The sequence below is a fragment of the Bacillus rossius genome, chromosome 15 (genome assembly GCF_032445375.1).
Source record: "Bacillus rossius redtenbacheri isolate Brsri chromosome 15, Brsri_v3, whole genome shotgun sequence".
NCBI lineage: Eukaryota > Metazoa > Arthropoda > Insecta > Phasmatodea > Bacillidae > Bacillus > Bacillus rossius.
The window spans coordinates 44,095,408-44,110,134 of NC_086342.1; positions in this window are offsets into that span (position 1 = coordinate 44,095,408).

The following is a 14,727-nucleotide window of genomic DNA, read 5'->3' on the forward strand; positions in this document are numbered from 1 at the left end:
GAGTGTCCCAAGGATACATACAATGTGATAAAATCCTTCTCTGTAAAGAGAGAAGACCTTTTCACGACTTAGACCATATGCCTTGCTTGCTCCGTGCCTGACTTGGTCGTGTGATTGGCCTGCATTTAACCAAGCTTACCTTGTACTGTGTTTGCCTCAAGCACTGCTAATCTCAGGCCCTGACCGCTTCATGCCCAGATAACGTCATGCCCGGCTTGCATCGTGCCAAGTTTGCCTCGTACGCATTTTGCCTAGTGTTTAGTTATGATACATGCCTGGCTTGCTTCGTATCCAGATAGCCTCTTACACATTTTGCCCAGTGTTTGGTTTTGACCCTTTGCCCTGCTCGCCTTGTGCACATGACTAATGCTTGCTACAAATGTAGGCGATTGATCCATCTGGCTATAAAATGTAGCCTAGTATCCTGGCTACAAATATAAACAATTCCTACATTCAAATATCGTATCCTACCAATCCTATTTTATCGTGTCCTGCTGATACTATCCTACCGCATTGAATGTGGGTCCTAATTGGACGTCCTTTTCGTTGAATATGCATAGTCAATTCTGTATTTAGGAATGCAGATTTTATGCACCTCTTGGTATCGTAGTAAGCATAAAAGACTTTCGGTGATTCTAGGTCCTAAAGTAATAGCAAAACATGCTTAGTTTGATAATATTCTTATTTGTTTATAACGATACTGTAGATCCGGCCGTTCGGAGAATCTTGTCTTCTCTGCTTAAAAGAGGTCACATTTGTTTGAAAGATATGACAAGTATTAAAATAAGGCCTCTTGGTTCCATACGACTGACAAAGGACATGACCTAATTTAAAAGAATACGCAGTATCGATAAAGATGGCCTCGTGACCCCGATATGCTTGGTGCTTCAAATTTAACGAGCCACTATTGGACTTCTTTTACGAAATGGAACTACGTTGGGACTTTATAAAATGGGCGGACGGCTCATGATGGTTGTGGCATGTTTGGTCGTTGCGCCGGTCGGTGGTCGTTGTGGCAGTTGTGTCTATTCTTGCTTTGGACTTGGACATTTCAGTCCCGGGACGGGCAGCCTGCGTGGATTTACGTAGCTTACGTAAGCGGAGTTACGGTTAAGGTATTGAAAAAAAAACCGCTTTGCTGGAATCCATTCAGCATGAAGGGGCAAAAATGGAAATTAGACGGTTTTGGTGAATTTTATATATATATATATATATAAAGTGTTTACAACTGCATGCGGAGATACGTATTACGGCACAAGCGACAGGAACGAGTGTACTGTTCTGTGTTACTGTGGGGGTATACACGTGCTCGCCGATAGCGCTCGGTGACCCAAGTGTTTGATGGCATTGCAACCTGCTCGCTCGCTAGTGACATACCTGCAGCTGGCCATGCCACAGGGGCAACCAGGAGCCAGTCTGCAGGGAGCGGCTACTCGCTACCCGCACCAGCGGAGCAGCAAGTAGCATCGCTAGCGACTCGCTCCGTCCCGAGCGAGCCTCGAGAACTCGCCCGGCGAGTCGGCGATCACAAGGCAAGGCGTGCGGTTCAAAATGGGAAATTTTCCCTCAAAACAACGGGAATTTTTTTCCTTAAAATATGGAATTTATCTAGTAATTTTGAGGAAAAAATAGTAACGTTTGATGACTCTGGAAGATATTTGATTCCAAATGGCCGCCGTGACGTCAGATGTCGGTCGGTCATTGACCCCACCTCACCCCTCGACCCGCGACACTGGCGCTCCTGGTAGCAATTATTGAAAAAAAAGTGTTGACATGTAGAACATGCGATATGAGTACTTCTAGTAGCAAGTATTTAATACCAAAATGGCGGCTCGTCCTCCAGCAAGTCCTACAATTTATCCTTCACATTTAAAACGTTACAAGTCCAAACATGTGTTATTTTTAAACATATCTTATACAATTCTTGGTGGCCGTGTGGTCAAAGACGTATGTTTTCCTTGCCAGAGGTTCGAGCTTTCTTGGTTCAAAACACTTCGCTTCCAATGTATTTATTGTAAAAAAATTAATTAAATATGTCAATAAGTGTCATGACAAAACTGGTAGTGAATAAAACATTGACTTTATGTGCATGAGACAGAGCGATGCTGGTGCATAAACAAAGATAGCATAATTATGCCATCCAAATTGGCCACCTCGAGTAGAAAAAAAAGATGGTGCATGTGATGTCAGAATCCAAAACTGCAGAAATTACAGATGGTGAAAATTATGTTATCCGAAATGGCGACCTCCAGCATACGAACACAATATGGTAGACATTCCATCATCAAAAATGGCGGCGACATACATCAGGCGAAAACAAGATGGCGTCAGTGATGTCATAATCCAATATGGCAGCTGTGACATCATAGTTCTCTATAGAAGCTGTGACATCACCATATAAGATATTATTACAAAATGGCTGAATCCAAGATGGTGGCTGGGGCCAAAGTCATCCTGGTTTGTTTAAGGTAAAGGACAAAGGTTAATGTCAAAGTCAATCAAGATGGCCGCCGTGATGTTGCGGACACCAGCTCCTAGCTCTACAACCGTGAGCCTCGGCTCGGAGCCCCGCGCATCATGTAACATTGTCTCAGGGCCAGCCGGGCGAGCATGGTTCTCTTTTTCGCCCGTCATAGGGTTGACGCGTCATCGGTATGACGCTTCGCTACTGAAAGCGAGCATGGATCTTTTTTCGCCTTCTGGAAGACGCCTTAGCTATGACATGCCCGTCATAGGTAAGGCGGGATTGTTTGCCCGTCGTAAGGCCGTCATAGCCGTCATAACCCCGTCATACAGCCGAATACGTGTGTAACTTTCATTTAATACTGGGAAATAATTCTTTCAAATGAGTTAAATAATATATTTTCGTGAAATTTAAGGTTTTGCCTCAATTCTATTTACTCAGAAATTACGTGTGTGAGATATACGATGTATCTAAAAAAAAAGTTATGTTTTTCTCTGCACAAACTTCGAAACAACTTGTTTCCGATAATAATCACGCCGCATAAATAAATAGTTTTATGTTTCGTGTGAATAAGACACATTGATTCTTTTTTGTCGTTATTTTTAACTGCACAATACTCAGTTTACCAAAATATATCATACTAAAAAAACTGCTAATCTGCCTACTTTTGTCATATCACTTAATAAAAAAAATTAAGGTCAGGACAAAATAACGTAATATTTCAACTAGATAGAAGATAAAATCACATTAGTTAATTATTCTGTATAAAAGTTAAGTGTAAAACACCTATTAGCGTGTGGCTTATTAAACTTCTAAAACCAACTCATTTCCCCTTCAGCTTCCATACATGTAATAACAAAAATCACTTGTAAAAATAAAATACATGCATTGATAAGGTTGAAAATACACAAGAATGCCGCTGATAAATACATAGTAGTCTGATGGTTATTTTAAACCTTCATTTTATCGCATTTTAAACACAAAGCATTTACTCCAAACATTTAGTGACTTTTAGGTTAGGCCTACTCCCCACCCTCGTTGGTGGCTAGGTTTGCTCCTGCTGTATCGCAAATTGAAACGTATTTTATTTTCCTAAGATTCGCTCAAATACTTTCAGTATGATAAAATGGTAACGATGTAGGAATAATAGTGTTTCTAGTAGAGTTGAGAGGTTTCGTGTTTATAGTTCATACGAAAATTGTAATTTGTGAGAGGAGCGGCTTATGTGAAAAGAAAGTAATTAATTCCGTTAAAGGGTATTTTTAGTTCCTCTACTCTTCTGGTAGTTATAAAATGCAGACACAATACTGTCAACTACAGTTTTCTTAATAAATTATATTCAGGCATTTAATTAACAACACCGACTTTGTGTTATATTGTTTCAAGCTTGCAAGATGCTAAATATGTATTATTATCAGCGTATTCACCCAATACATATTCTACGGTTCAAAATAGTGTGAATAAAACTTGCAGTGCACTAGAAAATATGCTATAAACAAGTCTAAGGATAATGTAATTAAATATAACAGTATTTTTTGAACAGTGAGACGTATAGCACACCGAGTTGTTTCGGTACCTTCAAATCGGCAAATTAACTTTAACGGTGACGAAAATTACCAAATAATGATTAAATCAGGTCTAGTATTGTAATGTTTCACGTCGAGTCACAAAAGTGTTTTTAAGTTATTTTTTTCATCATATGATTTAAAATACCTAATAATAACTGACCATTGAAAACGAAATTAATAATAACGGGCAACACGTTTCACAAGATCGCTAAATAATATTTTCATATAAAAACTAGAAACTTTCACAGTTTATGATGCACTCCTTAACCTTCTTATATGCTATTAAATAATCATAAACGACTTTGCTATGTAAAATGATTTAATTATATTTTGAGACAGAGACGTGACGGGTGTTTTACTGAGCAAAAAATAGTCTGTAAAACTTATATTTACGGAAAACCAACAGGCGTACAATGAAAAATGATATAAATATTGAATATAGTTGTGTAAAATATATAATTCGATAGACACATGATGCCTAAGTTTTACGAATGTCCACAATCTTGTTTTCGTGTAGGTAGTTTTCTATTGGCTGTAAATTGCTAGCAGATACACCAACTGCCAAATAAAACACATCCTTTCTGTAAATTCACTGCCAACCTCTGCATATTATCGATTGCCAAGCCGTCGTAGGTAAGGCGCCTTAGCGATGACGGGAGAGATATGACGATGGGATCCGTGCTCGCATTTTCACGCGGCCGTCATAACTCCGCCGTCATACCGGCGACGCGTCGTCGCTGTGACGGTGGCGAGGAAAAGAACCATGCTCGACCCACAGGAGAGCTGAGCTCAGTGCTGAGCAGGCAGCGGCGCGCCAGGAGCACAGAGCACAGAGCACAGAGCACAGAGCGGACCGGCGAGGTGTTTGACCCCGCATCTTCCTGTAACATTGTCTCAGGGAAGAACCAGACCAGCCCCGCGCCTCCACCCACACCTCCCCCCCTCCTCTCCCCCCCCCCCCCCCTTCAAGGTTCAACACCCGCTCAGACCGGCGGTCGCGACCGGCAAACATGCTCCGAGCTAGACACGTCTCAATATTACTCCTGTCGGCTTTCATGTTTTATATCTGGTATCAAGTTTATTTTTATCCTCACAAAAGTTTATGGTATTTGCACGAACAGCTCTTAATCCGTTGATTTTAATTTTTGACGTGATACTTCTTATAAATCGATGAACGCTGGCTGCACGCACGAGAAATTGACACGTTCCGTCTGAGCCGAGCGTGCAATAACCGAACGACCACCGTGCGAGAATATCTACTATAATATCAAACAAGTTAAGGTGGGCATTTTAACCAATTTTTCGTGATTATATTTAAACTAATTATAGAAATGAAATTTGCAAATACTGTAAATAATATTTGAAAATTAAAAAATATGCAATTTTTCATCAATGTTTTCTAATGGCGTTATCACGTAAAATTATCGTCCGTAAACCGACTTTACAGACAACCCCCCCTTTTTTAAAAGTGAAAACATCTATGGGAAGGTTTAGATAGGGAGTAAATTCATGGAAGTCGTCATCGACATGGTCACGTGACGTGTTAACGATAACACTATAACTGTTCCTATTAGTATAACTCATTGCGCTTTTAAATCTAAAGTATACGATTACTGTCCAGTAAAAAGTGAGTAAAAATATATTAATATTCTCATAAAGATATATAGTATGAATAACGAAGTAAACGGCGTCTTTGTAGCAATATAACCTAAACATTAAGAACATCATTATTTATTTTTTAATACCTAAAATTACTATGCAATGCGTATTTTATAATAATTAAGGAGTTATTTTACTAACGTAATAAAACAAATTTGTTGTGTGATAATATTTTTTCGTCAAAATTGCGAAAATGTTTTCACTTCTGTCGGCAGTCTTCATGAGTGCTTTGAATTTTTTATTTTTTTTTTCAGTTACAAGTTGCTGTTTTCTACAAAATTTCCAAGTTTCGCTCGCTTTAAACAGGTCGTCTGTGAACGCATTTGCTTGATTTTCACGCTCATGTGACGATCTTCGTGGGTTAGATCCAAGTAACCCGGGAATATCCACATCTATGAGCATTGTATTAAGTCAGTTCTCCGAGCACTATACGCCTATTCACGTAATGATGCATCGTAAAACCATTTGACACAAAAACTGAGTTGTAAAGTACAATAAGTAACACTATGTTCGTGTTTAAACATAGGTACTGATGTATAAGTTAAATATTACTGGTAAAAATCGCTATCAAGGTGCAAAATATAACTTTTTCAATATCATTCACTGAATTAGGTATATAATTTAAAAGCATATATATCATTTTTTTGTGTATGTAGCCTTTATTTCATCTTATCAATAATTCGTTTCATGCTGCGAGCGCATCGTATAAATTTACCATCATTATTTTATCATAACATGCCTAAAGAAGTATAACATAACCTCACTTATGTATAATTTGTATGTAGCCTGTTTTAAATCCTGGCAATTTTTTTGCATGCTTTATACTCATCATAAAAATTCACTCTGATCATTTTTCCATAACGCACCAAAATAATTTTTAGTTCAAAAACATTTCATTAAATTTGAATTTAATCTTTAATTCCTTAAGTAATTTTATTTAGCCTAATGAACAAGTTGAAAAAAATGACGAATATAACAAATACTTTAATTTAATATACACGAAATATTAATTAAAAATTCGATTTATTTTAATATTTTTTAATATATTACAAGCGCATTAATTTCCTCTGGTAATCCAATAATCGTCCTTGCTGTTGATTGATTCAATATACACTTTCACTTGACTTTCAAATATTGATAGTGACAGAGCCACATACAGTTGGTCGTGTGAAGATATATTTAACAATAAAATATGTATTTCATTTTTCTCTGCATATAAAGGTGATAACAAAAAAGAAGGAAAATCCATTTATATACCTTATGACATTAATCATTCAAACACATGGTTAAACACATAATAAATCACACATATAATTATTCAAATCAACTAACACACAGAATCATACAGGAAAATTGTTTACTTGACGTCAAGATGTAGACAAAACATAGTCTTTGCGCCACGGACTCGGTCGCAGTGCTAGGAGGTACAGGTTTACAAAGAGCAATAAAAATTATACAGTCTATAGAGTTATGCGATCATTAAGGGCCGGTTTCACCAAAGTAGTTTAAGCAAATTAATCTCGATTAGTTTCAATATAAACTCGTTTAGTCGATTGTGCGTTTCACCACATGCGTAATCTCGATTTTTTAGAGTAAAGCGAGATTTTATATTAACTGGCCAAGTTCTTCCAGTTTGCGCAGCTAATCTCGCTTAAGGTATGTAAACAAATGGCTCGAGCAGCTTACAATGTTATATTTGAAGAAGATTCGGATGGAGATGATTTTATTCTTTTGCGTCGACCTCGTACAATTCGCGAAAGGAGTAATTATTTTGAAAACTATGATGAAGTGGACTTCAGAACCCATTTCCGTCTGTCGAAACAGTCTGCACATAGACTGATCTAACAAAACTGACTTCTCATGTGGCGAAATATTTCGACTTATTTGTAGCTTTTCTTTAATTACAGCTGAAACTGCACCATTGCCAATCATGTTTATATGCGATATGACAATTTCCACGATATTACTAATTTTTCAAAAAATTTTTTTTTTTTTTTTTTTTTTTTTTTAGGTTAATGCGGCCACCGTAAATTACGCTCGGCCAAAAGCTGCATCTACAAGAGGGGAAAAAATACATATTCGGGTATCTCCGACAGATATTCGGGTATATTAGCTAGGTAATGGGTGTTTTTATGTGGAAGGCATTTATAAATCGAGTTTTAGAAATCTCGATTAATTTAAACTTGTGTAACGATGGTGAAACACACGTCGGAATTAAACTTACGATTATACTTAATCTAGTTTTGTAAATCTCGTTTTGTAACAAAATTAAACCTGCTTGGTGAAACCGGCCCTAAGTCAGTGATGAGCGTAACTGTCTATAGGAATTCTCTGCACCGTTTAACATTCGCTACACAGGTGAGTTATACGACGTGCCGCATTATCGCTGCAGTGTTTCTCAAAAATGCGTTATATTGTAAATAGAATGCCCTATGTACTGAGAACTATACAGGTTTTCGAAGTTATACTTCTTTAGCCGCGTTATGAAAAAATTATGAGTGAAATTTTAATATGCGCGCGCATCACTGTAACACAAAATTAACAGGTTGAAGTTGCCCGCTAAACCGCTTATTAAGACTTGAAAAAAAGCTACCAACAAAATAGAAATAGAACCTCTATTAGTCGCGCATGTTGGCACGCTTGTCGCCTCTGATCACTGTTTTCATATTTATAATATTTATCCACATGTTTCTAGTTTCTACATTCACAACACGTGTTTTAGTTTCATACAAGTGCGAATTATATATGTAGCCTACTAATAAATTATATTCAGTAGTGATTTAAATTGAATATTTTGATTAATATTATTAACCTACTATTCGTAAATATTAATAAAAAAATTTGTTACTTACTTTTTCAAGTGCTCCAATATAATTGAGGTTAACTATCCGTATGTATTATTTATTGATATAAATTAAAATATTATTTAATATAATTAATACTTAATATTAGGTATTAAATTATTAATGTTAAATATTTATTATTGGTTATTTCATGTTTACAAAAAGATGAAATATATTTAATAAAACATTTAATAAAACAATAATGATAAAAATTAAAATCGAACATCACATTAAAAAACAAATTTTTTAATATTTATTATTAAATTGAATAAATTATAAATATTTATAGAAATAAATAAACAAATAATTTATAATAATAAATTTTTGATAAAAATGAAATGTTAATATTAAATTAAAAAATAATAAATATTGAAAAAATGAATTACTTAAATTAAATTTATTTATTTTCTTTTAAAATATTAAATAATCAATAATAAATATATTAAATAATTTTATAATATTTAATACAAATTATGTAATTTATATTTATTATTCTCTTAATTTTATTTATTAATTTTTCAGTTTAAACTGAACTTTATTGACTGTGTTAGTAGTGTGTAATAGCCGGTCCAGAAACAGGATGCAGGATGTGGAGTCGAGAGCCAAGCCACATATCTGATTGTGACGTCACGGCGGCCATCTTGGATGAGTGTAACGGGACACAGCGTAACGGGAAAAGTAGGACATTGACCTTTGATCCTCAAAAGTTGCCAAAATTGGGCAAAAATTGCCCAAAAATTCCTCAAAAATCGCCAAAATATACATTTCTTAGGAAAAAATTCCGCCAAAAAAACCTCAAAAAATTCCACAAATTAAAAATTACTCTTTTCAAGGGAAAAATTTCCCGTTTTAGTCCATAAAAAATCCCAGCGGCTGAAAATTCCTAAAACTGGCTTAAGCATCCATGTCTACAGCCTCCAATAAGCCTTTTCTAGGAATAAGGATACCATGACCGCCATATTAGATGATGACGTCACCGTTGCAATTTTTGTTACGGTCGCCATCTTTAACTGTTTTTTATTTACTATTCGATTTTAATGAAAAAATTTAAAATTATAAAATAATTCAATTAGTAAAATTTTAATAAAAACTATTTAAAAAACATACATTTACGACATGTAGCTCGGAGTCCTCGGTTCGAACCCGGTGCGGGCAAAAAAAAATGGCGACTGATCCTTCCCCCCGTGGTGGCTGCTGACAGACTGACCCCCGCCACTTATGTCAAAGTATACATCGTCACCTAGTATGACGTCATGTCCGCCATCCTGAAAATCCGTAATTCTTATGTAAGAAAAAAGGGAAAATTTTTTCAAAATCATAAAAAAAATTAAATAATCGAATTAAATAATAAAAAATCTTAAAAACCACTGTTGCACTTATCGTTATGGTCACCATATTGGATTATATAAATGTTGCTTGTTTTATTACGCCCGCCATCTGGTTTGAGTACGATGTCATCGTTACACTTTACGTTACGACCACCATATTGGATCCTATTAATGTTGCAAATCGTGTTACGGTCGCGATCTTGATAATCCGTTAATTTTATGCTACAAAATTCGGAAAAATTCTAAAATTAGTATAAAAAATTTACTCATTCAAGTAATTATTGGTTCGAAACTTGATTCGATCCCTGGTCGATACAAAAATAATTTTATGTAAAAATACCACAATAATGACAGGTTCGTAAATAAAACACCCCAAGTTCTTTCACAAACATAATATTTATTACACAATTTCTATCCTACTACAGGATCACTTGCGAAAGCCATCAATCTTTTAAATATTTAGCCCTGCATAGGCGTGAAATGACTAATTCTTAGCTCCAATCGGTTTATACTAGACAGAGACCAACCAGAACCTTTACAGAGATAGTCCTCCTATTCTTGACAGATTTCCTGGATACCATTTTTAACAGTTTGCTTCACATCGTCAGAACTGTAAATTAATGCAGCCGATGTCTTGAATGCACACTTCTTCAAATTTGTCATCGAACGGATATGGCTTTCCATATAAACAGTCCAACCACAAGTTATACTTCAAAGGTCCGTTTGTTGCTACGTCATCAGTAAGCTGATTGATTATGTTCTGTCTGATATCGTCAAGAAAATTACAAATGTCTTTCGTCTCACTAAACGTATTAAGATAATAGTAGTTTTTCAATGTTCCACGAATAGCAGACTGCGCCAAGTAGAAGCCATTATCGTTCACTTGTAATGCTCCGAACACAGTCTTAGGTTTAGTTCCATGTTCAGACGTCATAACAATCGGTTGCTGGGCATCTGTTTTTTTGGTTGTACGCTTGCGTGTCTCCAATCTAAAGCGAGGAGTCGAAATGTCGGCAGGTAGTTCAGCAGTAAGAGCATAGACTCCACCTTTACATTTTTTCGCATGATGTCGCAAACTGTCAATTCGAGTAAACCATTTAAGGCACTCATCACATCGAAACTTCATACGAGAGGATTCTTCGTGCATTTACTCCGCTCATGTCTTCGTGCATCATGGGAAAATGCGAACGACGTATCACAGTAGCTGCAAGGATACCGTGGTGATGAAGACGAGCCTTTCAGACCTGATCCAGATACTGACGTTGCAACAGTAGTACCATTTCCAGGCATACCCTTATGCACATCGATGCATCGTTGTTGCGCCGAAACCTTTACTTTCTGCCGCACAGCAGGTGCATGCCTTCATGTGCGTTTTCATATTATCTTTTCTGGAAAACTGCTTATGACATTTCTCACAAACAAGCATTTTACGATATAGGTTCTTGGCACATTCGCTCCTCTCGTGTCGTCGAGCATTGCTGCTGTTTGAGAAACTCTTGTCGCAGTAACAGCACCGATGTTCGTTAGTTGTTGTCAAATCAGCAACCATTGAAGCCTCCATCGAGGTCGTATCGTCAATCGTCGTGGTTTCCTGCACATCCAGCTCTGTAGTCATTAAGCTATCTTCTGCTGGTGGTATCACATCTGTTGAAATCTCCTTTAATGTTTACGTCGTCGTCGTTGTCAACGGAATCTGCTCCACCATTGTCGTCGCTGACGTCAAGGTTCCCGTATGCTATGGTACAACGTCCATCGATTTCGACGTTAAAGTCGGTAAAAATTCCATCGAGTTCACAATAACAGGTAATTACGCGACTTATGCACCAGATGAAATAATCTAGGTGATCCTTACACCGTCGACGACAGTAACAAACTGAGCGACCTGCTGTCTAGGACTCGCTTATATACATGCACCGGATGGAATAATACGCAAGTCAAATGAAGAACAATTTACTATAATACTAGAGTCAAAACAACATTAAAAATAGAAGCACCATCAAAAAAAAGGCACCACACATTGGACGCACCGCCAACGAAAATGCAGCACATTTGGAAGCACCGACAACGAAAGACATCATATTTGGAAGCACCGACAACGAAAAGGCAACTCATTTGGAAGCACCGACAACGAAAAGGCAACTCATTTGGAAGCACCGACAACGAAAAGGCAGCATATTTGGAAGCACCGACAACGAAAAGGCAGCACATTTGGAAGAACCGGCAACGAAAAGGCAGCACCATCATCGAAAAGACAGCACATTTGGAAGCACCGACAAAGAAAAGGTCTCACATTTCGCACCATCAGATCCAAAGCTCCAACACGCAATGTACGCAATGTTCGCGCAATACATGCAAATTACACGCACACGGAGAAAACCGCTACAAGTTTTCTTTGATATCATAAAATTACAGAAAAAAAATTAATAAAAAAATCACAAAAAATTCAAAAACTGATTCTGGCTTGGACTAAAACTCTATCTTTGCTCAACAATGAGAAGTTCACAAGCTAGCAGAATCAGTTTTTGAATTTTTTGTGATTTTTTGTATTACATTTTTTTTTTTCTGTAATTTTATGATATCAAAGAAAACTTGTAGCGGTTTTCTCCGTGTGCTTTCGATTATTCTTGTCAATATTATGGTGGTTTTATCCGTGTGCCCCTGATTATTCTTGTCAATATTTTGATGGTTTTCTCCGTGTGCTCCTGGTTACAGATGAGCAATTGATCTCTGCATGACGGATTTTTTACTTATTGAGTCATGTTATTTTATTCAAGGTTACATTTAATTAGTGAATTTCTAATATTTAATCAACACTTGCAATATTTTTATAAGGTGGAATTAAAACAAACAACCATTACTCAGTCAAATACTAATATGCTCTGAGAAATCTGTGAAACTCTAACTGGAAGGACCTACTTCCTTCTCCTTGGTGTCTAGCGAAGCCCTTCTTTTTTTGCGATCGTTAGTGAGCATCTCGCATCCCACATAAAAGAACTAAATAATAATATTTGCCTTTAAGCAACATGTGGTGTCATCTGTTGACAATAATCGACACTACTTTAAACAGGTTATTTTGCATGAGATAAATTAACTCTCACCACTGAATGGTGCTATTGTAATCAGTTAGATTCACGTAGTCTCGTAGCCATGTAGCATCATGTCCTGGAAGCTTCGTAGACATGATGCATTGGAACCTCGTAGACTTGTAGCTACGTAACAAAGTAGTCATGAAATCTTATAACATGATACTGTTGGAGCAGTTGGAGCAAAAGAGAAAATGCCGTCGAAGATAGATGCGACATTTGGAGACTTGTAGATGTGTAGCTTCGTAACCAAGTAACCTTGTTATATTATAACATAATGCTGCTGTAGCAGTTGGAGCCAAAGAGAAAATTCAGCCGAAGACAGATGTCGCAATTGGAGCCATGTAGACTTGTAGTTTCGTAGTCAAGTACTCGTAAAGACTTGTAGTCTTGTAACCTCGCAGTCTCGTAAACTTATGTTCTAGAAGCTTCGTAGCTCTGTAGCCTTGCAGTCTCGTAAACTTGAAGACTCGTAACCTCATGGGTCGTTGTCACGTAGTCATGATGTCTTGAAGCCTCGTATACTTTTAGCTACGTAGCCAAGTAGCCACGTTGACTTGTAGCTATGTAAACAAGTAGTCTTGTAATCTTATAACATACCTAAAGCTGCTGGAGTAGTTGGAGTTTCGTAGACTCGTAGAATTGTAGCCTCATAGTCTCTTAGACTCGCAGCATTCTAGCCAAATATCGTTGGTGCTGATGAAGCAAAAGACCGTTGGAGCCAATGGCTGTTGGAGCCAATGACTTTTGGAGCCAAAAGACTGATGGAGTCAATGACTGATGGAGCCAATGTCTGTTGGAGCCAATGACTAATGAAAATAAAAACTGTTGGATTCATAGACTGTTGGAGACATTACATCCTAACTTATCATTGCCGATCGCATCTTACCGAGTTGAATGAACGAGAGAGAATGTGCCTCCTTTTCGTTAAATGAGCCTTCGTTTTATAGAATTTCCGTCTAAACGTGCTATGTTCTCATTAAATGCCTGTCCTGCGCGAACGAAGCGTAGTCGTTGTGTGTACATTGCGTATATTGCGTACATTGCATACATTGCATGTACTTTGCGTACGATGCGTGTACTTTGCGTGTACTGTGCGTCAATTGCGAGAACATTACGAGTAGTATATGATAGTTCCTCCGGAAACAGGATTCAGGTTGTGGTGACTGTGGTGACACCCGCCATCTTGGATTTGTGACGTCACGGCGACAAAAATTCCTCAAAATTCCTCAAAATTGACTCAAAATGACTCAAAAATTCCCGTTTTAAGAAAAAAATTCCCGTTTTAAGAAAAAAATTCCTGTTTTCGAGGGAAAAATTCCCGATCCGAGGGAAAATTTCCCGCTTTATTCCGTAAAAATCCCAGCAGCTAGAAATGTCCTGAAAGAGTCTTAAGCATCCTTAACTCAAGCCTCAGTTAAGCCTCTATCAGGATGTGACCTTGACCTTTGACCTTGACCTTGACCCCGACGGCCATTTTGGATCCGCCATCTTGGATGACGTAATTTTGTTTTCTCGAACATTCCGGCATTGTGTTATCCGCCATTTTGAATTATGACGTCTCCGTTGCAATTTTCGTTACGCCCGCCATCTTTAACTTTTTTATTTATTATCCGATTTTAATGAAAAAAAAATGTTAAAATTCATAAAAAAATCCATTTAATAAAATATTTATAAAAATATTTAAAAAACATACTTTTACAACAGGGAGTTCGGAGTCCTCGCTTCGAACCCGACGGGTGCAAAAAAAAAATTAAAAATGGCGACCGATCCTTCCCCCCG